The sequence below is a fragment of the Poecilia reticulata genome, linkage group LG4, assembly GCF_000633615.1.
Source record: "Poecilia reticulata strain Guanapo linkage group LG4, Guppy_female_1.0+MT, whole genome shotgun sequence".
NCBI lineage: Eukaryota > Metazoa > Chordata > Actinopteri > Cyprinodontiformes > Poeciliidae > Poecilia > Poecilia reticulata.
The window spans coordinates 11,836,512-11,861,640 of NC_024334.1; the positions used below are offsets into that span (position 1 = coordinate 11,836,512).

General features: G+C 36.7%; 1 protein-coding gene and 1 long non-coding RNA gene across 4 annotated transcripts in view; one reads left to right on the plus strand and one right to left on the minus strand.

Annotated features, from left to right (window-relative positions):
• The window catches only part of pde4cb (phosphodiesterase 4C, cAMP-specific b), a 118,745-nt gene that overhangs the window by 26,740 nt on the left and 66,876 nt on the right, over positions 1-25,129 (plus strand). The gene's annotated exons all lie outside the window — the stretch shown is intronic.
• Positions 16,808-23,585, minus strand: LOC103463322 (uncharacterized). Its single transcript, XR_533496.1, has 3 exons — positions 23,499-23,585; positions 20,431-20,675; positions 16,808-17,035 (listed from the first exon to the last, which is right to left on the minus strand). It is a non-coding gene; the product is annotated as an uncharacterized LOC103463322 (long non-coding RNA).

Genomic DNA, 25,129 nt, shown 5'->3' on the forward strand with positions numbered 1-25,129 from the left:
GCAGTCAAGTTTGCGCGCTCATCCGCTGTGTTTACAAACAAATATTCTATATACTGAATATCTGACAGAATATTCAGTATATAGAATATTCACCGGACTCCAGAGCCGCACAGCATTCTGGGAGATGTAGGCAGAGGAAAGACTTTAGCTGCTCAAACTCTCAAGGCCAGCAAAGCAAGGCTGGTGGAATCAACTAACTCACATTTTGGGTACCTAGCAACTCACTCACTCTCTGGTTACCTAGCAACAACCTTTTGAGTAACTGTCACAGCAGCAGTTTATGCCTCATAACTACTTAAAAAAATAAAATAAAAACAATGGTGTGAAGTGAAAACTGGATAAAACAGGAAATGTCATGCCACCAGTCTGGCAGTATTTCAGATATTTAAATACAAAAACGAAAAATATTTAGCAATATTGACTGATATGAAGCGGTTATAGTTTAAGTTTTTCTGGTCATATCACCTTATGGATAAGTAGGGCAAAGAGAATGAGTAAAAGGGAAAAAAAGAACATATTGAGTTTTATTTTTTAGGATTTATTTTGGTTTCTAGTGACCTTTATTTCACAGGAGACATAAGGCAAAGGTCAACAGGCTGGAACTCGAACGCGTGACACACCATCTACCCCCTGCGCCACCGCCACGCCCACAACAGATTGAGCTCAACAGATTTCTCCGAAGTGGCACAAAACTCCATTACTTCCTGTATAGAAACAGTTTTTCTATTTTCACTTTAACACAATTGTTGAGTCACGCAGCTCAGCTCTAATACTGGGATTATGTGACAAATTTGGACAGTGTTTGCAAAAAAGGAAATGCTGTGAAGCCAACAAAACATGTTCGTGACTGGTTGCAGCAGAATGAAAGTCGCTGTCAGTTCAGCTCTGCTCCCCTGATGCCACTCGCTATCAGAAAGAGATGCCGTGACTTGTCCCAACTCACGAAGCGTCCCTGGACTCTGTTAAAATATAACAGGAGCGCCGAGAAGCTGAAATAAAACACACTTTTCTGCTAACAACCAGCCATTAAAGTGGGCTGATTGTATTTGGTTTGTTTATTGAACTCCTGGAGATTAATACGAATTGATTTAACACTTAACAAACCAGCATGTCTTAGATTAACACTTAAATCCTTCTTGTGTGATTTACACTTACTTTAAAACAGGCAGTATTTTCTTGCATTTGCCCAGAGCTACAAATTAATGATTGTTTCTCTGATTTCACAGAGCTTCAGTGGAAACCTTGTGTGCAGATGTGTTTTGTGTGATTCATGAATTCAGTGGAAGAGGTGCAGCAGGGAAAGTCACTTGTTCTTCCTTCTATTCTGGAAGATATTAAATTGCTTCCAATGCTGAGTTCATTTAATCTCAGTCATCATCCATATTTCATGACTACAGGTCAGGTCCAAAACGTAGACAGATCAGTAAATCTCCTTTTTCTCCACGTCAGACAGAGGAAGCACCTGCATTGTTGCAGATGAGACCCCAGCCTGTTTATTCAAACCTGCCGAGGAGTTTTTCTGCAGGCTTTAAGTGTATATCGGCAGATAAATGTGAATAGATGAATGTGGATTTAGTTAAAATACTATGAGTGGAAAAGCGCTTTAGATCCTTTGCAACTAGTCACTGTGTTTCCCCAAGTTGTTTTTGCCAGTTTATTCATGGTTTCTACTTGTTCAAGTTCAGCAAATTTACCTGTGAACGTAACACACCTGGTCGGGGCTTTACAGAAGCTAGAAACAGCTAGCTTACAAACCGACCCGTACCTCCTCCTTCCTGATGAGTTGATCTAATTACCGACTCTGCCTGAATTCACACCACAGGATTTATATCACTATGTCATAAACAGCGTTTCCCCTTACACCAAAGCAATATTAAAAACCTACAGAAGACGAGATGCTAACCAGATATTTTCTTACATGCTAGGCTACGGGACGGTGCAGCATTGTCTCCATGGTTACCAATGGTTAGACTTGTACCTTCTCCATAATGCAATATTTGATATCTTTCTAGTCATACTTATTAAGTGCATGAATCTTCTTACCTTGTAAAAGTGTTTGCTGCTAATCCGTGGTTACACCGAGGGCTGCTATCCATCGCCGCTGCCGCATCTCTCCTCGTTAAAAGTTATACAATAAAATGACATGTTTGGTTTGCATCCTTGTCTGTTTGTGCAGCCGACCCTACAGCACCCAGTGACCATTTGTAAATTGAAGTCAGCTAAATAAAAACAATATTAGTCTACCAGATCTCGCTTTCCTGGAGCACATCCGTTGATTGACTTCTGTTAATCAATCAATCAATCAAATTTTATTTGTATAGCACATTTCAGCAGCAAGGTGTATTTCAAAGTGCTTTACATAATTAAAATAAAAACAGCATGTGACAGTGAATAAACAGTTAGAAAGACAAAGAATTTTTATTTATTTATTTTTTAAAAAAAGAAAAAGAAAAAAACGGTTAAAAAAGATAAAAACATTAAAACCGGCACCCCTTGTAGGACTTCAGTTAAACGTCTCACCTCAGAGTTTTAGTTAAAACGCCATTTAACAAGGATTCTCACACCTCAGAGTTTTAGTTAAAACGCCATTTAACAAGGATTCTCACACCTCTAGATATAGATTTGTTTAACTGGGACGTTTTCCGGGGGGCTTTACATAAACAGTGTGAAAGAGAAATTAAAATAAGTTAATAACTAGATGAAAAGTAAAGATAAAAACATCGAAGACTTCATAACCCGCACTCTAACCCTAATTTAGCCATAAGCAACTCTAAACAGGTGGGTTTTAAGTTGAGATTTAAAGGCACCCAGTGTTTCAGCTGTTTTACAGTTTTCTGGAAGTTTGTTCCAAATTTGTGGTGCATAGAAGCTGAATGCTGCTTCTCATCGTTTGGTTCTGGTTCTGGGGATGCAGAGCAGACCAGAACCAGAAGATCTGAGGGGTTTAGACGGTTGGTACAACAATAACAGATCTTTAATGTATTGTGGTGCTAAACCGTTCAGTGATTTATAAACTAACATCAGTATTTTAAAGTCTATTCTTTGAGCTRCAGGGAGCCARTGTAGGGACTTTAAAACTGGTGTTATGTGTTCTATCTTCCTGGTTTTAGTGAGAACACGAGCAGCAGCATCTGGATCAGCTGCAGCTGTTTGATTGATTTATTAGTCAGACCTGTGAAGACTGCTGTTGCAGTAATCAGTTAAGCAGGTAGACGTCATTCAAAACGGTTTCAAAACAACAATATTATCGTTAATTGCAATATATTCTCTGACAGTTTATTATGACAGGCCTACTATTTATACATCTCAAATTAAGCATTTCAGTAGGCTTGTAATGGCACTGTAAAACGTCAAGAACTATGATTCACCTCTGAAATACAATAATCTTTATGTTTTGAAGGAACTGCTGCTTCATTCATCGCTGTGACTTGGTGATTTACTCTGGCCTTGTTCATTCGTCATTCATTATTTTAGGTTGCTTTGGGGTTTACACAAATGTCTGAAATGTGTCATCTCTTGGCTTTAAAAACAGAACAGGAAAGGAAAGTAGATCAGTTACAACTTAAAAAAAATGCAACTTAATGTTCAGTTCAAAGAAGGAAGCGGCAGTGAGAAAATAGTAAGATAATAAAAATATTCAGTTTGTTTGGATTTCTATTCTTGTCTTCTTTGCAAATGTATGAATTTTTGTCAATAAATTTTTCTGGACGATAAATAGTAATTATTGCGATAAATGATAATATTCCATGGAATGTATTGATAATGGCACAATAATGCAATATTTTGCTCTCCTATTAGTAAAGAAAACATAACTCTACAACTGGGAGATATTTTAAGTGATAATAAAAAACAACAAGTAAAACATTTACAATCAAAACCATCAATAACATTAATTATGAAGTCTCTATAAACAAACATATCCTTCGAAATGTTGATAATCAGAAAGGCCATTATGATTTATTGCGGACTTTAATTTTCATAAAGTGCATCAAAATAGAAATAAGGAATGAATACACGTGATAATGTTTGTGTGACTGAATGAAAGCAGCAGGAATATAAACCTAAAATCTGCATCATGTTTGCTCAGCTGCCCACTAAAAGTTTTCCCTCAGTCTTCTCTCTGCTCCCAGCACATGTCATTTCTCGCTGCCTGGAGTCCTCTGAGTGCGAATGCTCTGCGCTCACTGCTGAATGCTGATGGTAGGAAACGCAAACCGGCTCAGATGTGCAGTAGGTAGGAGTAAGAGCAGTGAGTCAGCCAGCTTCATAGCCACCGACGACAACACCGCTGGCATCGCTTCATCCTCGCCCAAATGCGTTTTTTCTGCTTCTCACAATCCTTGTTTGCGTATCGTTCCAGATGACTCAAATCATTTATAGAAATAGATTATTTGCAGCACAGGTGTGTGGGTTGGCAATTTATGAAGGGTCCAAAAAGCCTGAAAGAAGATTTTTCCTCTTTTTAGTTTTGGACATAAACGTACAGCTTTTAAATAAAGAGCCCACTGCACTGAACCCCATTAAAGCCTCCTGGTTATTCCACCAAATATTGATTTCTGAGTTAAAACATCAGTATGGTTGTTTTCTTTGCATTATTTGAGCTCTGAAAGCACTGCATCGTTTTGTTATTTTGACCATTTCTCATTTTCTGCAAATAGATTCAAAGTTTTTTGCTTGGAATATCAGAGACATGTTGTCAGCAATTCATAGAATAAAAGAGCAATATTCATTTTTCTCAAACATAAATCTATAAAAAGTAAAATCAGAGAGACTGATCGTTTTAAATGCTCTTTTATTAATGTTTTCCAGAGCTGCATATGTGAGTCTCTATTTTAGAAATGTGTTTATTTTAGCACATCAATACATGTGGGAGTGTGATTTTAAGGAAGCAGTTGTTATTGCCTGTCAATGTCCAATGGGTTAAAGTGATGTTTGTGTTTAAAGTATCAATTTGTGGAATTAGTAAGGCACAGAAGAATCACCATTATGTGAAAACCTGTTGTTAAAAAAAATCCAATCTGCCTCAGACTCTATAAAACCCAATTATCTCTCAAACTGCGACAGTCCTGATCCAGCCATAGTGTGAGATAGGTTTGTTTGTTTGTTCGGAGAAAACCTCTGCTTTCTAAAGCAGGTGAGTCTGACAGGGTTCCTACAAAAAGCTTTGGAGAATCCACAGGCAAACACTCATTAAAATTTGGAAAAGGGCCATTAAGATGCTGCAAGGCAGTTATATGGGACCTGAAGCAGAATTTAATCTGAGGCCCGTCTTCCTGTTAGCAACATCAGCACCACTTGCATCACTTCCAGTTTATTTGGCTAAACTTTAAAGACGTCATGGATAATTGGTTATTTTATGCTGATTTAAAAAGTAAAATAAAATCCAGCTCAGACACAAAGAAAATAGATTACAGATGGCATTGTTACCAACTTTTGCAACTTTTAGAAAATATTTACCACACAATAAAAGAAAAAAAAAAATCTGTATCAGCAAGTCCAGTTTTTTAAATATCAGCAATGGGCCATAAAACAGCGATCGGTTCACCGCTTCTTTCTTTTAATAACAGCAGTAATTAATCAGTGTAATGGCTGTTAATACAAACCAGCGACTGAGAGAGGAACAGCAACGTAGGAGCAGAAATGGTTCAGGATGGGATCTGGTGTTATTTAGATAATAAAATAACGACTTGAACATCTTCAGTTTCTTCTCGGAGGGGCGGACAGTCGCACAATCTCGCTGCAAGCTATAAACACATTTACCCTTAATTCTTGTTTTATGATAAAATGAATTGAATGCAGGGAGTTTTATCTCTGATAATTTTCTTTTTTGTGTGTCTCCTCACATTTTTGCCAGAGGCAGATTAACAGGCTCATAAATGTTGCAGCCTGCACCTCCATGTCTGCTGGGCCGTTTCCACAGCATGGGGCGCATTGTTATCGCTTCTCCTCAGATTGAGTCACTATGAATTAACAAATAGAGGAGCAGCGTCTTCCGGCCACTTGATGATCCTCAGAGGGAAAAAACTGGAAAGAACCGGAGGCCTCGGCCAGCAAGAGGACAAGTAGTTAAATAAATAAAATGTAATCTGCTCTTGTTGTCAACTTCTGGCAGGAGCAACCTGTTCCACTGCTGAAAAATTACATCTGTTGCTATGGAGTTGTACTTTCCAGGGATAATGTTTTAAATTGTTTCCTACCAGGTTGTCAGTAGGAGGCGGGGCTTTACGCAGAAGAAATTAATGTTATCTAACCAGAGTCATGTTAGGAAAAGTCACAAACGGGGAGGATTAATGGGTAACGTGCAGTTTTGTTCAGTTCCTGCAGGTTAATCGGATTTATCTGCATGTATCAGTTGTTGTGCGGACGCCGTTATAATCGAGTTGTGTTACTTAATTGACACCATTTAATGGGGGAATGGAGTAAACACTGCAGAGAAGATGGTTTCTCAGTAAAATTAAATGCAGCTGACGGATATGTGTGTTTAAATCAGACAACAGACACTTTTTTGTTTTGCTTTGATTGTTGCCTGATGAGATTGGGCTGATTATATTAAAAGAAACCAATCAAAATACAGGACATTCTGTGCTGCGCAAAAACCACAGGTAATTCTTTGATGCTTTTACTGCAGGAATCATTAGATTATGTTTTTTGTACATAAAAGAAGGAAGTCACATTTGAAGTTGCAGCTGCAGACGTTGATGGAGATTTAATCTGTGGTGACAAAAGTTTCTGGTCTATTTAATCTTCCTTCAGCTCAAAGCTTAACGAATAACGAATCTTACAGTCAGAATAGCTTTATTTACACCTTTAAAGATTATTTTAATTAAAAAGTGAATTTAAGCGACCAGTGCCTGGGACATGAGTCCATTATACTCTGACAGAGAGAACATGTAACAGCCTGCGCCTCTTCTCTCTGTCAGCCCAAAGACAGTGAGGTCCAGGGAGATGCTGGGTTTGTTTCAGCTGTTAGCCGCTAACAATTAGTCAGGACACCAGACAACCGAGACACATGACAAGCTGCAGACAGGCGGAAAACACCCAGATACTCCTCCTGATGAAAGCCTGAACACGAAATGTTTATGATAAAGATCTGCTGTTCGAGCTGCAAATGTTACTTTATTTTTTCTTCAGTGAAACAAGCTGTCGTGTTTTATATCCTGCGTCTGTTTTATGTTTAGTTTGAAGCGGCGCACATTAACCGCTCTGCAGAAATGTCTCCGTCTGCCTCATGTTTCCTAAAGGATTGATGTTTTCCATCCGTGTTACATGAATGGATATAAACTAAAAGATAAATGGGGCTCTTTAAGACGGGGTTGTCCAAAGTTTGGCCCGGGGACCATTTCCTGCCCCTGGAGTGATTCTGTGAGGCCCTGAGTGGGATTTAGGACAGAGACTTTTTATAATTAATATGGACAAAATTATTACCAACAAGTTAAAATCTTCTTTGTGAAACATTAGGTACAACTGAAAGTATTTATCTTTTAATAGCTACACTTTGTTTATTCATCTGTTCAGTGACTTTATTCAAAATCAGATCCAAATTTACTTTTAATTAGTTGTTTTCACAGAAAAATAACACAAATCCTGCTCTTGAGAATAGAGTAAATTTGTTTCAGCTAGCTGGAAACATTTCTTTTAACAAGGGAAATGTGCAAACTACTCTTTTTTTTTTTGCTTGACTAAAATATTGCATACTTAGTTTTTTGTTGGTCTCGTGAAAACAATTAATAATAATTTTTTTATATAGGTTTTAGGTTTTTTGTTTGTATTTTTGTTAAGCTCTTTGACTTGACAGTTTTGGCCCAAATGACAAACCTTTTTCACATCCTCGATTTAAGAGATCATCATGAAATACTTTTTTGTTTTTGAACGTACAGCATGTTTTTAAATAGATTAGAAGACAAATCTTTGAGTGTTTATGACATCCACATGAGGTAAAATCCCAACATTTCACAGTTGTTGCAAAAGTTTGATCTTAAAATGAATCATAAAATAAACGATGCACTGACACCACTATTTATCGTTACTTTACTGCCTCCAAACATTGAAGTTTGAGCAGTTGGGGATGTCAGACACGTGCAGGGAAACTTTTAAAGAGGTTCTTCTGGGAAACATGCTCACCGGGTTCACCAGAGTTTGATTGAATTTCTGTTGGAGCCCAGAAACGAATGAATTAGAAAGCAGCAGAAAACAAACAGCTTGTAATTATTCAGAACCAAGACATAATCTGCCCACAATCACCCTTAAATCTGCTCACTGTTTTTACCTACAGACTCGTCCCCGGTGTAAAAGTGCCGTGTAATTTAACGCTGATACATATTTTTTATGCAAATTCATCGCATTAGTTCTCAATGCATCTTCCTAATGTGATAACAAAAATAGAAATGTGCAGCCATTTGCTCCTGTGAGCGTCTTCCTCTGAAGCCTCCACAGCGTTTCTTATGCAGATGGCCTTTCTTCCCGACACATAATGAAACTGTTTGCTTGAAGCCAGAGATGCTTTGTGATGTAGAGGAGCATTTATTTTGTTGCCCTTCCAGGCTTTGTGTTTTCGCCTTCAGCAGATGGTGACGCTCATGCTGAACCGCGCTCACACTGCCCAGGAAATCAGTCAGAAAGGAGTCAGTTTCCGTCAAAGAGTTGCTGCTGCAAGCGTCATGATTCCACCTAGAGTCTGATATGTCATCATGACCCTCATGTGAAAATATTCTGCATATTTCTTCTAAGCTAACATGTAAGAATCAGGTTGAGAACAATTTATTCTGATTTCTTAGTTTGACAAAAGATGAACAATTTTGTAAGACAGCTGAAAAAATTTGGAAGTTTTAAAATTCTCCAAGTTAGGATAAGTATGGAAACACAAAAAATGTAATTGATTGTAAAAATCGTGCTCTAATTTTCACAATTTTAACAGTTAATATTAAAATGTCTAAAAACTCTTTCTTCTTGAAATAGCAGCCTTGATGCGACTAAAATTATGTCCTGATGAGATGTGAAAATGCAAAAGAAGAACCCCATGTTGGTCACAAACTTGAACTGTATAGACAATAGAAGCAAATCGTACTGAACAAAAGGCAATTAGTTCATTGATATGTTATTAATTCACCTCTAAACACTTTATGATTCATTAATAACTGTATATTATTCATTAATTAAGAGTTAGAAGGAAACAAAATCTACGGGTTTCTTGCGAAATGCTGAACCAAATCTTTCCACCTACATATTTCATCTAGAGTTGTAGATTTCAGACTACCTTGTAAGCACAATAAGCATTTATAAACATAATTTTTTTAGCATATAGTCTACTTTTCTATGGGGCATATTTCCTGCCATAATCTGAGAGCACTTTTTCAGTTTCAAATCAGGATTTTATGTCTTTCTTCTCAATGCTTGTACTAAAACCTTCTTCTCGCTTTCAAATATTCACTGTGATTCCTCAAACCTTTCTCTTTGCACTCAAAACTGGATTTAACTCCGTGCTTGCAAACCTCTCTGCTCGCTTGCAAATCATCTTCTGCTGGGGCTTGGAACAAAAAAAGTAGCATATTTTTTTGCCAAAAAAGTTCCCAATAGACCAATACTTTAACAAGATGCAGGTTTGTTATATTTTGTCTAATCAGATTAAACTGAAGTCAGATTGTCTTCCATTTTTCTGTTCTCGTCTCCATCATCAGTGGAAGAGAGAAAAATCATGCAGGAACATAAGCTGAGAATTATCCTAAAACTTTATCCACTTTTATTTTGAGTTGTATATCTGCCAACTTACAAACCTCAGCAAAATCTGTTCCCACTTCCCACATTATTTTTAGAGACAATGTCAGCCACATGAGAGGCTTGACGGACAGGAGTCAGAAAATGGACATCTGGAGTGACATTTGCAGGATTATCTTCCTGCCGCTGTCCTTCCCAAACAGCGCGCTCCTGTCACCATATTTGAAAATGTGTAGCGAATCATAAGAACGGATTCCTGGTGAGTTAAAAGCTTCATATCTCAACTGTGACGAAACACAAAGAATTAATCTAAAATAATTTCTGTCTCTCCTGATCCAAAATGTCATGAAAATGTGTAAATATTTACTGCGGATGATTTAATTTGCCCTACAGATCTAATGTCCCAACCAACAGCAAGCGGGAACCTCTAACGTGATCAAAGCTGATTGTCATTATTTACAGAAACTCTCTGGGCTGTTTTGGCTTCAATGCGGGTCGTGAGCCTCACATGCATGTCTGAGTAGCTTGTAAAGACAGAAAATAGAGTTTCTGATCCATCTGGCAGCAACAGCGCAGCGGCTTAGTTATCGAGCGCTGAAGTAGATGAGTAAAGCACTTTTCCTCCATGTGGAAACTGCGGCCTCTGAGTCGGTCATGGCACAGCGGGTCGGCGTTGTGAATGCTGCAGCTCTCTGTAAACCTGCATGATGTACTGCACAATCCGCTCCAAACCAAACAGAGATTTCTGTCCTTACACTTTTCCTGACCTCGCTCTCATTATTGGTCCAATCCCGAGTCCTGTTTGATTTGTTTTCCTGCTTTTTTAAAGTGGTAGAATATCAGAAAAAATTGCGTGTCACCCTTGTTTGTCTTTTCTGGCACTGGAGAGAGCCGTCAGATGGCACACACCTGTGCCAACAGCCCCCAAGCTTGCTGTTGCATCATTACATGGTTGTGTCTCCTCTGATTGAGTTGGACTCAATCTGTGTTAGTTTCAGGGATGAGGAAGCTGAACGCTCTGCAAAATCAGATGTAAAACAGAATAACAGTAGCTCAAAATGTCAAAGTAACAAAAGAAAATGATTTTGACAGCATGGAAATGTAGTAGAAGGAATCAAAGAAAAAAAAAAGAGTTTGTTGGTTGGACGTTAAAACGAGAAAAAATAATTTAATGGTTGACAAGACAATAAACTGAAGTATTGATGTAAACTGTGGATTTTTAGACTTGGTTTAAAATAATAACAAAACTAACCAAAGGTATAAACCACGTTAAAGATTAGATTAGGACTGCAACTAACGATTATTATTCTGATGATTAATCGGATAAAAAGAGATTGTATAGACTTTCCACTTAAGCCTTTTCTAAGACAATATTAGAAACATGTTAGAAGATGCAAATAAATATTTCTGTTCCTTTTTTGAAAATGAAAAACATTTTATGGCCTAAAATGCAAAAACATCCTTCAGTGAATTTGAACCAGGCGAAGCTATAGCTAATCCACTTGAGGAGTTTTTGCTGAAACATATTTAGAGATAAATTTATTTTTATCTTAAATACAAAATGTATAAATGTTTTGTACAGTTTTAGCTCAACTACTGCTCTAAGTATGTTGCTTTATCAGATTTTTTGAGTCTGTACACTTCAGTTAATAATTATTTGATTAAATTAGTTGACAATTATCTCAATAATCAATTCTTATTGATTAATCTGATTAATCGTTTCGGCCCTAGATTAGATTAGATTTGTGACACTTACGGGGTCACAAATCTTCGGTCTTGTTAGGTACAAAGCCAAAATTAAAATGAAAATTTTAGAAGAACATTTTAATTTGTAGGATTTATCCCGCCTAAAGTTTGTCCGTCCATCTTTTTGTTGAACATGCCTGATCCATATTCAACCCTTCCTCATCATAGTAGTATTTTTAATCACTAGTTTTATTTATAGTTGAAATTCAAACGTGTAATTTCAATTTGAAAATGTGTAAAGATCAATGTTTAATGATTTATATTGAATTTCTACATCAGAACGTGTATTTCCCATTTGTCCCAAGTTTATTCCTAAAATGTGATTTCAGCTGGTTAGATCGAGTCGTTGACTTGCCCTCCGTCACAGAAAGACCTCCTGAAGTAAAATGTCGTGGAAAGGCTTCAGAGAACGAGGCGGCTGGTGATAAAAGACTATTTTTGTGACCTTGTGCTGATTGTGATCTTTTCCTTTTCACAAACTCAGACTCTGACTTTGCCGTTGTACATTAAATCGTTTCACTTTTCCCTTAAAGTATCACTGCACAGCTGCGATGCCACCGTTTCTAAAACCTCTTCAAACTGACAAAACAGATGTGTTGGTGTGTCCTTCTCTATTTAAGTTTAATTAATCTAATTTGTAGTTACCAGATCATTTATACTAAAAGTGTCTAGCTTTCTTTAATTACATTTGCCACAATTGCAACCTGTTAGTTTTTTTTATGTGACGCATTCATTTATCAGAAAAAAATATGGGATTTTGCTCATAAACTGATTTCTTTTGGTGTATTTCTTCTTTGTTTTTAATTAAATGAATACATTTCCTAGCTATCTATCTAAATAACTCTGGTGCAGTTCGAATTCATATTGAATGTCAGGTGGACCAGAAGCGAACTGTAGCGCAGGGCATTCTGGGTAAAAACAACCAAAGCAAATGTTTGAGTCTAACGCTAGCGGGAGAAATGGCTCATTGTCTTTTAAAGACTAAAGAGAAATCGTACAATTGGTAAAAACTAACACCACTCTACTTTTCTTTACATTTTGTGAAGAAATAAATTGTGTTTGGTGTTTTCTTCTGACTTTTTTGTGATGTTTTCTTCAGTGGTTCTCGGTGCAGTGCCCCCACAGGCGAGGAGGGGAACAGCTTTTCAATTATTTGGGTTCGTGCCATGTAAAAGGAGACCACAGCAGCTGAAAAATGTAACAAATGTTGCAACTTTGGTCCCCAATCGAACCGAGTCTACTGGACTATTGGACTGTGAAAACATCTTTAGGTTCCTCATTTTCTCAGTTAGCTTTTCTTTGTCATGGTTTCTTTGTCATGGCTCTCAGTCCTGTTCTTCAGGGCCCACTGTCCTGTATGTTTCAGGTGTGCAGAAGGTGTGGGCCCTTAGCCTTTAGTAAATTTGTGATTATCAGAACTTAATATCATGTAATGCATTTATTTAACATAGATGCAGTGGAGCAAAGATGCATCTAATACATAAAAACAGTGGATTCAGGATTGAGCCCACTGTTATAGACAGTTTTGTTCTTTTACTGTAATGAACTCCTTCATTTCCCATTTCAGTCTCGTCTCAGCTGGAACCATAAAAAGGACCCTGCAGTCTGAAAGCACCCAAAGCCAAGGTCAGAAAGACCTGATCTGAGCAAATCCGGAGGAGAAATAGAGGCAGAAACCTTAACAACACGTCTCCGCTTTTAAAACCTCAGATATAATGGGGAGAAAAACATGCAATAATGATGATTAAATCATATTATAATCATCTATTCACTATACACCTGTAAATCTATATTAAAATGTCTAGATGCTTTAATGTCACTGTATTTACCTGCAGCTTTACTGCAGCAGCCACACTCTTCTTCCTCTTCATCTCCCTTTGTCACCTCACACAAATATAACACATTTGTAATATCCATAATTGGTTTAGTTTGGTAATATGAGATGTAAACACAACAAATTCAAATCAGGAGCAAGCAGGGGGCGGCAGGCATAATGCCACTGATTCATCCCGTCGATGCACATCTGCTGGAGCCGTGAGTCAAAGGGAATCACTGCGGTGCTTAGTCACAACGTGACCGGACCCGACTTTGTTAAAGAACCACAGCCCGGTCGACGAAGAGAAGCAGAAATCTGCTTCTTCAAATCGCCCTTCCTCACCGGTTTGTTTTGCTTTGTGGTAAAATTAGGAAATCTAGGCAGAACACAAACAAAAAAATCTTTAGGCAACATGAAAATGAAACAAAACCGAGCAGAGAAGAGGAGTGAGCAAAAAATGTAATTTGTGGTTGACACAAACTGATTAACTGACATATTGATGTAAACTATGGATTTTTAGATATGGTTTAAAATAAAAACTAGCCAAAAATATAAATCGCTTTACAGATTAGATTAGAATTAGGGCTGGATGATTTGACTGAAAAACATATCACAAAATAACAACTAACCGATAATAATTTATTAGTGTTTTGTCTTTATCTGAAATATTACCTTTTCTGTTTTATCCTCAGTTTTCACTGAAAACTGCTTATTTTTAAGCAGCTTGGAGGCACAGCAGTGAAACCTCAAACTGCTGCTGCACTAGTTACTTCATAAGTTGTTGCTAGGTAACCACAGAGTTACTCAGCAGGTTGTTGCTAGGTAACCACAGAGTTACTCAGCAGGTTGTTGCTAGGTAACCAAGAGTGAGTGAGTAGATTCCACGAACCGCACTAAGCTAGCTGTGAGAGGTTGACCGGCTAAAGCCGTTCATCTGCCTGCACTTCCCAGAATGCATTGCAGTTTTGGATTGGATTTCAGTGAAATTATTGAATATTCTGTCTGATGTATTATCTACTGATATTGATCGCTCTCTATTGCGATATATATTGTTATTGATTTATTGCACAGCCCTTCACTGAATGTTTGATTTTGTCCCAAAAGGTTTGAGCTCTTATTGGGAATTTGTAATATGTTTTGGTTTTAAGAAACACTGAGAGCAAGTTTTACTCAAAGTTCTCCATCTGTAATAAATGTAACTTTTTCGAAACCTTATAAAACGGTTTCCCTCGCCCTCCTGCAGCCACTCCTTTCTCCCCATCTGGAGCGTTTTCCTTTCACAATCAGAACTCAAACCAAATCCCATTTTGCCTCAAGATGCTGTTAATGTTTGATTACACTAATAATTTACGTTTTCATTTATTCCAAACAGAATCAAAGCTGCATTAGACTTTATGTTAAACACAAACTGCTGCTGCTGTGAAGGCTGGTTGTTGATCACGTGATTAAATTAAGGTATAAAATACTTAAATCTGGTTTCGGTTTGCGCCTTCTGAAGGAGGAAAATGTAGAATATTAATCCTAAATCTGTTGTAATAGGGTCCACATCTTATGAATGTTGCATTAATAATTTCTAACATGTGTGGACCTCTTTAAGTTTTATTTACCTCTTATTTGGTGTTGGAGATGCTTCAGAAGTGTGGATTTTTCAGTGTTTGAGCTGCATTTGGTTCATATCTGAATACTAAGCTGCTGTTATGGAAATTTCATTTATCAAAGAATGAGGATCAGTTTAAATAATAAGAGAGAGATTAATCTTTGCCTTTAAGTTTCTTTATTTGAAGGCAAAGACCCGTCTCATTGACCGCAGTCACATCACATCGTTTTATAGTTACAGCAAGAAAAAGACCCACCAAAGTCTGATCTCTACTGCCAGATGGACCACAGAGATGGTTCATGAGGTCCTGATCCGACCTCATGAACCGTCCCTCGCCTCCTGGAGGGGTTGACTTTATGGCAGCACAGAGATTTCAGGAGAAGCTCAAATTTTTCCTTGTCAGTTATTCATGGGTTCAGGGTCAAACAGGGGTACAAACTACATTCACACACGTCTGTCCTTTAAGATCAATCATTTTACCCAAGATGTCTTCAGCTCGCTTATACTATCACATATAAACATTATCTGGAAACTTATTTAATGGAAAAACACAGAAATACCAAAACACAGCAGCTATAATCAGTAAGTAAATGGTAAAAAGTATCATCAGTTCCATCACAAATGAAATAAGGCTTTCTACTGCACTGCGCATCGTGACATTTCCTCGTGTGCAGACAGTTTTCCCGACAGCGAACCTCTCCTCTTTTCTCCTTCTGCTTGGTGATTAGTTGCTGTCTGACCTTTCTGACCTCCTTCAGCTGATCCTCAGGGAGTTTCAGAGTTTGAAGACAAAGTGATTAGAACAGCAGGTAATGTCTGGCTCACATATCCGATATTTTTGTTTCAGACTCGTTTCAACTGGATTTTTTAAGGTTTTTCATTGAATATTTCTTATACTTCTGTTTTTTATATTTTAGTTACCTCTCATCTACAACACTCTGTAATTCCCCTGGTAGATTATAGATTATCCGGGGAAACATTTCTGAAATTTGATGAAAGAAAAGGACATTTAATCCTAACACCAAATCCTAAATCCTGCAAGTGATTGATTTGGTTTGCCAGTCTAAACACACATATGTTTAAAAAGTATCCATAAGTTGATGCCAAAACAAGTTATGGAGTAAAAGTATTTTGTACTTACTTAGTAAGTTGGATACAAACATGAGCTTTTGGTTTCTTCTGCTTCATTTCATTGAATTTCGGAGATTTACTCAGTAGGAACGTCACTTTATTTTATTCTTTTTGTCTTAATCTTTCTTGTCTGCGTTGAAAAAACTTTCTGAGAGGAAACTCTTATTGCCGTTTAACCTTTACTCAGGTATTTTCTTTTTCACATGAGTGCAGAGTGAAGGATATCAGGTGTTTTTTCGGTGTTTGGTTCATACTTTTATGTTTGCTGCGGTTAGTCCATTTTTTACTTCGACAACATGAAGCTCCTTGTTCAAACACAACACATTTTTATTTTTGTGATGTAGTTCTCCTGTTAAATTGAATCTGGAGAGCAGCTGCTGCCCAGGCTGCCCTTAAAATTAGATTTGTAATCTAAATGTTTCCGCGAGCTTTGAGTTCATTGAATCAATGACAAAATTCTCAATTTAGAGATTAGGGAGAAACGGAAGTGTTTTATGCAAATGTTTCATAAATGTACTTCTACAAGTGTTATGGTCAGGGTAGTTATATTTGATACTGAATGAAACCTAAAAGCATAAAGATTAAATTGGATTAAATGGAGGAATGCTTAGCGACTGCTTCATCTGTCCACACAGGAAAAATCTCACAGTGAGTCAGTAAATGTCGTGATGTTTCTTCTCCACTGGAGTAAAAAAATGTTCCTTCAAAAGGTTGAGAACTCACTAATGTTCTCACCTTTTAATCTCTCACAGCTCGCCCGTGGTCTTCAAACAGTGTGACCTTTTTATTTAAACATTATTGATAAACGACCTCATCTGGGTCGCTGAAAGGTGTGTTATTGGTTTCTTCCTTTGGGCTGCAGCCTCTCGGTGAATATTCATTTCTTCTGCGCTGATCTCAGATAAAGCAGAAAACCCTGAAGGGTTTTTGCATCTGATCTGGTTCCCCTCTGCGTTAAGAGTTTGGTTGTTTCTCTGTTGAGTCTCCGTTACGGTTCTTGTTGCCCTCTGGGTTCTCCACCTCTCTCCACAACCCTGAACAAAACAAAGCAGGTTTAGAAAATGGTCTTTCTGGAAAGGTGAATCATTTTATCCTATCATTCAACTGGTTACTTTGGATTTTCTTTCCTACCTAATCATGTCTGCACAATGTGCAGGATGAACTCAAGAAGTAAGAAAAATAAGCAAATGAACAACAACAAAAAGCTTCTTGCGTAAAAACTTCCTCCAGTTGACGAATATTTATTATTTCTTTACATAAAAAAAATAAAAAATACCGACCTGAAGTGACCGTGAACGTTTTCTTCTTATGCCTCTTTATTGTAGCTAAAATACTTTGTTCTGTTGGGTCATTTTCATGTACACTAATGAAGCACAACATTATGACCACCTGCCTACAAGTGCTTGGACTCCTTCAGACCTTTGAGAACGACGGATTTGATTTGCACATCCTCTAAATGTTAAATTGCTCTGAGATCTGGAGGATTTTGAGGCTAAGTGAACAACTTTAACCTGTTGTGTTCTTTAGAGGTTTTATTATGTATTTTCCAGGCACATATCATCATTTTATAGCACATTCAAGTGAGTGACTATGCTACTTTCAGTTGTCATAACTTAAATGAAATTGGACTTTTTAATTTGATGCCCTGAAATTGGGCCTCTGTCTCTTTAAGAAGCTCCTTCTCTTCAGCGTGTCGTCACACAGTGCTCCTCATGATGCCGTTTACATCCTTTCTGAGGCGCGATGGACTGAGATGGATGAGCTCAGACGACGAGCCGTTCCACCAGCTGTTTGCTGTTTATTTCCAGCAAAAATTTATTCAAAATAATAACTAAACAATTCTTACAACTTAGATAAAGCAAAAGTTAACTTAATCTGATTTTACAAGTTCAAAAAGTGTGTTTAAAAAACAAGCCACCTGGTGTCACCCAGGACTAATTTTAGTTTTCAATATTAGGAAATGGTGACTTTTAAATCAATAAAATCATTTAAAAAATCTCCCATCATCACACTGGACATTTGACAAACAGCACACATCTCCACCACTCCGATGCTGTGTATTTTTAATTTAATACATTTTTAATTTATTTTTAATTTAATAAATGTTTTATTTATTTCATAAATTAATGGCAGGGTCTAAAAGTTACCAAAGTAATCATAACAATTCAAAATCCAAAAATTAATTACAGTTTTTTATTCCAAATTAAGTGTCTAACTACCTAAAGAAAAAACTTAATTGATAAGACTTATAATTTACAAAAATTTAGCGTATATGGGCTCAACGTGATATGTTAGTTTTCTTTGTTATCGTGATAAAAGAAAGACTGTAAATGGTTTAAAACTCTGGTGAAACAGCTTTTCTTAATTTTCACTATGCAGTGTTTATGTTTTTTATTATTTCCTGGTTTCTTTTGTCGTTGTCAGGATATAATCCACAGAGAACTCGTTGGTCGACCACCTGTCGAGTTTTTCTCAGCCGTTTAGCAGAAGCAGACAGGAAATGTGTAAATTAACACTCCTCAGCTTTACTAACACGTTCAGCTGTTGCTGTCCTCGTCATCCAGAGTTGTTTATTACGTCTGACCAAAGGCTACACTCGCACAACTTTTCATTTTTTTGTTTTTATTTCCATGAACACTTTGCAACCCTGGGAACAGTCTAATTCTGGACCTAAAAACGAGGTTTCAAAAAGTTAGTTTGTTATTTTAACAAGGCTAATTATTTAGGAAAAGTCATCTCTGAAACAGAATCAGACGTTCTGGGTTTGAATTCTGGCCAGGGTCGACATGTTTCCCAGTGAATGTGTGTGTTTTCTCCAGGTACTCTGGCTACTTCCTGCAGAAATGTGCATGTTATGCTAATTAGCTCCTGTAAATTGCATGCATGGCCATGGTTGTTTTTTTCTAGAAGGGTTAAAAAAATCAAATTACAGTAAAAAACAAACAAACAATGAAAGCAAAGGTGAATGTTAAAGCCATGACTTTAAAACCTTATATTACGACAACAGAACATTTTCAAACAAGGCTTCTGCTCTACCTGTGAACTTTCACCTCTTCAAACAAAGAGGGAAAGTTATAATGAGAGCTGAATTTATTCTTTGGGATTTTTTCTCATGATGTGTTTTTCACCTGCAAAGCTGCCTGTAATGCAGCCAGCAGAACATCAGAGCTCCAAAAATGACACATCAAAATGATAGCAAAATATTCAAATGCATTGAGCTGGAAATTAGTATTAACTTAAAATGAAAGGGTTAATAAAGATAACAGGAAGTGTAAGCTTTGATGAAAGACATTTTTACACTTGTAACAAAAGCTTTGTGAAGCAGAACGGCAGAAAGGCTGAGAGACAATAAGGATGGAAGTGTTAATGTGTAATTTCTTCCTGCATTCACTGAAAAAACACACATTTTTCCAAGTACTTTTGCTCTAGTTTCTAGTGCAAATGTCTTAGTTCACCTGAAATAAGACAAAACTAAATGACAAGAAAAGTTTCACCATGGAACAGGAGCTTGTTTAAGTCAGTAATTTCCTAATATTCATGAAAATGTTCTAATTATAAGTGAAATAATCTGCCAGTGGAACAAGACATTTTAACTTGGAAGAAAAACATCTTGCTCCACTGGAAGATTTCTTCAAGAACTTCTTCATCAATATTAGGAAGCACTGACTTAAAACAAGCTGAAAAGTTACTTTTGTCTTTTTTTAAGTAAGATTTAGCGTTTTTTTCAGTGATAATGTAATACTGCGATGAGGTTTTACATTATAAGACAAAGAATGCAGTTAGTTACATAAAATCTTCCAATAAAGTTCTGCCTTTTGTGAGAGAATCATCTTATTCATTAACATCCTATTCACGGAACAATGGAAAGCAAAATCTGTAGCTTCGACGGAGCTTCTCTGGAAGGAAATTGGGCTTTTCTGTTCCTGCATTTTCCAGGAAAATTGGTTTAAAATGGCATCATTGTTATTACACCAGCTCTGCAGTCATAAACAGATTAAACATCTAAATATGTTGCTCTCAGATTTATGGAACAAGGAGCATGAAATGCTGCAAGTGTATAAAATCCACAATAAAAGAACTTGATAAGTCATCAAGATGATGCATTACTGTTTAGTGTACAGATTAGCGTAGCATGTGTCGTTATTAACCTTCACTTTGGTTCATTAGGATGTAAAGATCCAGTCATTTACACACAAATGTTCATATCAGATGATGATGAAGGTTTGTCGTTTATAAAAATAATCACACTCTTTGTGTGTTTCTTTTTTTTAACCCCTTAACTGTGGAGCTGAGTGTTTGCTAATAAACCCAAGGCAGCAGTAATTTACTACAAAACTAAAAGAAATGCTTAATGATTTAAAGCAGCAGATCATTGAATTTCATTTTTTGTGAAAGTGCATCCTATCAGCTGCCTGGTTTGTCTGCAGACCTACAGCGTTCAGTCACGTCTTTGTCTCTGTGGTCGGAGCCGCAGGACGGGCAGCAAGGTCGCCGAGCGTAGGTAGACTCCCAGCTGACGTGGCGTTTCAAAGACAGCTAACGGTTTGTCATTGAGGAGTTCCCGGTTGCCGTGGAGATGCAACAGTCGCTGACAGACAGTTAGATCCGATGCCGTGTGATCATCACACTGATGGCTGAGTGTTTTCTGGCTTTGGCATTCAGCGTTACTGTCCTCTAACACAATGGGAAATGTCACAAAAAAATTAAAAAAAGAAAAGCTGAAAACCAAGAATTTACATGTTTCCACTCTGTATAAAAAGACATGTAACATTTAGTCAGACTGAGCTTTTTGGTTTTAGTCATTGGATTCACCAACTTTACATAAATAACCCTGGTTTCTTATTTTAAAACATGTACAGAAAGAGGTTTCCATTGCAGTTTTGTGAAATACACCGGTATTGATACACACAAGGACAAAATTGTTGGTGCCTCTCGTTTAATGAAAGAAAAACCCACAATGGTTTCTTTCAGAAATAATAATGTCCCTTTGGACACATTATTTTTGTCCAGACTTGTTTCATGAGTTTATTTTTGAAATAATTCATATTTGAAAAGCATCGTCTGACTTTCATTTGTTCATTTCTATAGAAATGTTTTTATTTATCATTATTTTTGTCATATTCAAGTTATTTCTGTGACCATTGTGGTTTCTCTTTCACTAACCACGCCGTCCTATCCTACTGCAAAAACTTTGTATTGAAAAAACAAGAGGTTTTTAGAAACTGCAGGGTTTCCATTAGGCACATTTATTTCCTAAATATCAAATTACACAGTTTGGGTAGACTTAAGTGACTTCATTTAAAATGATTATTGACTGGGTCACAATTACCAATCAAATTCTTGTAATATAATATAATATATAATAAGATAAATTAAGTCAGTATCTACTCTTAATATTGTCAGCTTTATAATTGCTTGCCAGTAGTGAATTGCAGTTAATGAATGAATAAACAGCCGCCTGAAGCAGCCGAAGTCGATGAATGATTAATCCTTAAGCTAAATGTATTCAGATGTGTTGAATCCTCGTTAATTGATCCTCATTTAAAGTTGTACTAATGCCTTCAGTATCATGATTTATTCACACTTTACATGGAGACCACTCACATTTTAAAAAGCTGCTAATTAGAGAAAAGGTGCTTTGTTTAAAAACTTTCCAGCTCTAAATGGGAATGTGTCGTTTATTGTCTTTAATTTGATGTAAAGTCCTTCCAGAGTTCGTTCTGCATTAGATTTTTTAAACAAAAGTTTTTCCAGATGATCCTCAGCTCATCTCTAAATTACTTTGTCGTTTTCTCAGGATGAGTCCATGTCAGGGTAACTGAGCGATTTTAACATGTCAGTACAGAAACCTCTAATTTCAGCCATTTTTACAAAGACTCAGTAAGATTTACAATTCTTCCTTGAATACTGAACATATTTAGTTTAATAGAGGCTGATTTTGGATATTTTTTACCTATAATTTAACTGGAACAGAAAAAACAAACCCCATTGAAAACCTTCTGGTTTTTCCACCAAATGTTGATTTCTGAGTTAAAACATTAGTATTGTTGTTTTCTAAATGAGTATAAACTTCTCTGCATTATGTGAGGTCTGAAAGCTCTGTATCTTTTCATTATTTTGACCATTTCTCGTTTTCTGCAAATAAATACTAAAATTTTACTTGGAGTATCAGAGACATGTTGTCAGTAGTTCATAGAAAAACAGAACAATGTTCATTTTACTCAAACGTAAACCTTTAAAAGGTAAAATCAGAGAAACTGATCATTTTAAGTGGTTTCTTAATGTTTTCCAGTTATATGGAAAGTTGAATATTGACAGATGCGTCTAAAAAACGTGTTTATCTCTCCTAGTTTTAACAAGCTGCTCATATTTTCACTCAGATGGTTTAATTTGGGAAATCTGCCTATGCACGATCCTCTGAGTGAAAATGTGTATTTGAATATTCAACACAGTCAACAACCTTGTTTGTATATCAACAAAAACCTAACACTAGTTTTGGATGAGTTGCTTTTCCTCGGTCTTGTTTCTTATTTTACAAGGAGAATGATGAGAAATGAAGGATGGCTGAGGACTTTTACCAAACACTGCATCATTTCTGATTATTTTTCTTTTCTGACATCCCTGTTTGAATAAGTACCACTTCCAGGAGTGAATATGTGCTTATCCTTGAATAGAGTCTCCAAGTGGAGGAAAGTCTCTCACGTTGCTCCTCTTTCACTTTGTTTAGCCTGTTTATCTGGGAATAAATCATGTTTAAATGACGATTTGCCATTCTACAGTTAAAGTACCATTAATGGTCTGTTAGTTTAATTGACAGAGGAGTTCAGGGTTTGGCTCTAAGATCCTTCTTGTTTGTTTGCTTTGCAACACCTCTGGTTGTATGTTTTGGACCATTGTCTGGTTTGAAGTATTTTCCAGCTTCAAATGCATCTACACAGCATTATGCTGCCACCACCATGTTTTACTGTAATGTGTTTAGCGTAATCATTCATGACTTGTTTCTTCTTGTGAGTTTCATTCACTAATGACTTTCTTGTTGTCAGTATCTTTCCTAAAGTCAAGACTAATGCTATTTTTCTGCTTTTAATTGAAATGTCAATCTTTTTTGGTTAAGTTTGTTGTTTCTAAATGTAATAGAGAAAGAACAATGTCTATGAATGAAGGTATTGAATGTCATATAATTCCTGAAAACCCAAAGTTTGAATGTCGTTCTGTGCACTAGTGAAGTTTGAATCTCGGATTTAGATAACTAGAGTTATAGTAATATACTGTATTAAAAATATGCAGATTTTACTTACATAATTCTGGAGAAAACAAAGAAGAACAAAGAAGTAATTTAAACATGAAGACATCCTTCATGTTTAGCTAAATTAGTCTCTATCAATTTCTAAGGCTGGACGATATGACTGAAAAACATGTTAGGAAATAAGCATTTTGTATCGGTCGATATAGATAATTATTGATTAGTTTTCATATTTTAAATATTTGAGATATTACCAAACTGGTGGCCTTTCCTGTTTTGTCCAGTTTTCACTCCATGCCGTTGTTTTCTTATTTGATAAAATTTTTAAGCAAAACCTTAAACTGCTGCTATGTCAGTTACTCAAAAAGTTGTTACTAGGTAACCAAGGAATGAGTGAGTTGCTAGGCAACCAAAGAGTGAGTGAGTTGGTGCCACTCTCCTTCCTGAGGTGGCCATGATGGATCAGAGTTCAGTGAACGTTCTATCAGACATATTATCTATTGATATTGATTGATATATATCGCTATTGATTTATTGTCCAGCCCGATCGCTACCTGGTGGAATAATTATTGAGAGGTTAAGTAAAACAAAGGCGTTCGTTTTTCCAGTTTCTGAAACCGACCTCATGGTTAACGAGACCTTTGGTATAATTTCTGCTGGTTTCAATAACAGAGAGTTGGCTTGGCATTCGGAGCGTCATGGTGATCAGCGTATCTGTAATTACTCTTTATAACGGTTGCAGAGAAGAGGTCTTTTCTGCAGAATGGTTTTTATAATCAGTGTTCCGACTTTCAAAGGTTCTCCTGCTTTTAAAAACATTCTCACTAATGAATGTTCAGATGTGCTTCGCTGTTTTTCTTTTTTTTTTTAAATGTCACCACTGATGGCAGTCTGACCTGCAGCTAACATTAATATATAATGCTGTAGATTTATTCCAGCCGTGTGGAGAGGCTGCAGTTGACAGTTGGGCTGAAAAATTACTCTTTGCGAAAAGAAGCCATCGAATGCTGAAATCGTGCTGCTACTTGCTAAAAATTACAACTTGCAATTTTCTCGTTGATGGAGTTTGAAGGATCAGTTGTTCAGGCTTCTTTCCTTTCAGTTCGGCTCTCCAGTCAGTCACCTTGATGATCTGTCATCAGACACAAAGCAGCCCACACACTCAGAGAAACCCTTCTGACAGGTTTAGATACGTTAGCTGGCTCCGCATCCCCCTTCAGGAACATAAGGAGTACTGCACCCACCCCAAAATCAAACATGTTTGATTTATAATCTAACCTGCACTGAATGTATTTGTGCTGATGGTTTATTTTGTTTAGTGTTTCTTCAGCTGCCGTTTTCTCATTTTGTCCTCAGTTTCTTGTTTCAGCCTGATTGAGACATTGTGAGTTCGATCCCTTTAGTTATGCGTTTTTAAATCATTTAGATTTATTTGACATATTTTACTCAATTTGATGTTTCTCATTGCCTCTCGACATTTAGCTCTGAAACTTTTCATGGGTTTATGTTTGAGTAAAATGAACATTGTGCTTTTATTCTAGGAACTACTGACAGCATGTCTCCGAAAAATTTAGTAATTATATGTAGAAAATGACAAATGGTTAAAATAACAAAAAAGATGCAGTGCTTTCACTGCATCAAATAACGCAAAGAAAACAAGTTTATATTCATTTAGAAACAACAACACTAATGTTTTAACTCAGGAAGAGTCCAGACATCAATATTTGGTAGAAAAACCAGGAGGTTTTCAATGGGCTCTTCATATTTTTCTAGCAGTAACTTTTGCTATTTGCATCACAGAAAATATGCATCAAATGTTTTTGAAAATCTTATTTGGAGCACAGAATGAATAGTGAAACCACAGCCTTGTCAGAGTTACTCAGAG